The sequence below is a fragment of the Nanorana parkeri genome, unplaced genomic scaffold (assembly GCF_000935625.1).
Source record: "Nanorana parkeri isolate BGI_ZX_2015 unplaced genomic scaffold, ASM93562v1 scaffold1534, whole genome shotgun sequence".
Taxonomy (NCBI): domain Eukaryota; kingdom Metazoa; phylum Chordata; class Amphibia; order Anura; family Dicroglossidae; genus Nanorana; species Nanorana parkeri.
The window spans coordinates 105,029-107,128 of record NW_017307802.1 but is presented as its reverse complement, the minus strand read 5'-3'; the positions used below and the strand labels follow the sequence as shown (position 1 = coordinate 107,128).

Sequence of the window (2,100 nt, the reverse complement as noted above, 5' to 3'; positions counted from 1 at the left end):
GGGGTGAGGGAGGGGGGTTAGGTTATAGTTCCAATTACTGACCACCAATGCTGATTGCATCTGATTGGACATTGACCAGCAGTTTCTTTAGTGCTGTGTTGGAACTTCTGACCTAAGGGTTTTTTGCTGTCTCAGCAGTTGCTGTTTACTAAATAGTCACTGACTATCTTATGAAGTTCTTTAAAGGAGAACTATGAGGCAAGTGCTTTTCACTCACCTCATAGTTCTAGCCGACCTGTGGCAATGAGACTGTCACAGGGCGGCTCAGTAGATCGGGAGGTGAGCGAACACATACCGGCGTTCGCTCACTTCTCGATCCTGTCACGGCTCTCTGCTGTGACAGGGGAGGGGCTGGATTCCCCCCTCCCCGCTCCAATCCTCCAGCGCTGACTGGCTGAACGGACGGGGGTGGGGGCGTGTACAGCTGGCTCTGCCTCTAGATAGGCAGAGCCAGCTGTCACTCACGCAGCTGGGCGGATCCAGACATAATTGTCGGGATCCGCTTCAGCTGCGGCGTCTCAGTATACCGCGAGTTGTAGCTCATGGTATACTGAGCTTATGGTGACGCTAGTTTGTGTCCTCCCGTTACCCTAAGGAGAACTATGGGGAAAAGCCCTAACCCCATAGTTCTCCTTTAAGGTAGGTTGAAAAGCATATGTAATGGAAGAGTTTCATTTGGGATTGTGAGTGTTGTACCTGTTAGACTAATGTTTTATTCTACCATGCCCCTTTAAGACCCTCCCTCTGGCATTCATCGTGCAGCTTTTTTTTTTACTGAAAATAATTTTTTGGATAGTGAGTGTGGACGTTTAGGTGGCTGGCATGTGGCATGACTCTCCCACGTTGCAGGCTCACAGGGGACCCATCCATGCTTCATCCCCAAATGCAGAGTGTAACTTCTGCATACAGTGTTCTTCATCCAAGCCAACTTTAAAATCATAGAAAATCATAGTGCGGTAGTGCTCTTGTTGCAGCTCCATGACTCGGCACTTTGTAATGTGTCTTGTGGCTGCTGGAATGGTCCTGGCGGAATGAAACTGCGTTTCCCTTGTATCAATAATATATCTTATTTGTGTATCACTCGGCTGTAGATCCTGAAATCATCTCTGAATTGGTGCTTACACTGTCCCTCCTGGAGGGGGGCTACTTTTGTTCCCCATGGTCCCTGTGTGTGTTGTAAAGTAGCCACCGCTCCAAGCTCACTCCTGTGCAGAGGCGTCCCCAGGCAGGGCGTAATGACGTAATGCACACTTAACTGCCGGCGGCCATCTTGGTGATGGATGCCGGCAAAAAGAGGAGGAGACGTATATCCGAATAAGTTATGCACCAGGTCCCCTCCTCTCTCGTGCAGCTGTCAGGCTCTCTGTCCATGACTGAATGCCCAACACTTCAGAGGGGGGGACACACCAAAATGACTGCCAGTCATTTTAGTGTCATCCCATCCTTGCGATGCCACTGCTCCCGTGCTAGACTAAAATTCCAATACTAATTAATAAACTAAATGTGAGATTATAGTCCCATCACAGGAGCGAGCTTGGAGTGGTGGCTACTTTACAACACACACAGGGACCATGGGGAACAAAAGTAGCCACCCTACAGAAGGAAGAACAGTGTCAGCACCAATTCAGAGATTTGAGGATCTACAGCTAAGTGATACACACATAAGATACATTTTTGTTAATACTTAAGGTACTTGAATGCATTTTTAAGATTTAACACCTGAGTTTAGTGTCACTTTAAGTATTTATTTTCAATGCTCATCAGTGCCATCTAGTGACCATAATGAAATGTTACATCACAATTCACTTAACCTGAAAAAATATTATAACTTTTGTTTTTGCCATTATTCACACAAAATGGGGCCAGGTTCACACCTAGGTGACTGAGCTGTTGAGCATTTTTTGCGCGATTTTGCTTTGAAAATTGCGCAGTAACCGCCCGAAAATTGCCTGGACACCTTTTTGCGCGAAAGGTGATTTCACCCACGCGACAAAACGCAAAGGTGTGAAGAGCCTCCTTTCAATGTAAATCAGTGTTTCGTGCGATATCGGGTGGCTCATTCCGCAGGATAGATCGCCTGGGTGTTCATTTGTATGTTTT

General features: G+C 47.0%; 1 protein-coding gene across 1 annotated transcript in view; it reads right to left on the bottom strand.

Annotated features, from left to right (window-relative positions):
- The window catches only part of LOC108798678 (enoyl-CoA delta isomerase 3, peroxisomal-like), a 27,728-nt gene that overhangs the window by 22,415 nt on the left and 3,213 nt on the right, over positions 1 to 2,100 (bottom strand). The window lies entirely within an intron of this gene.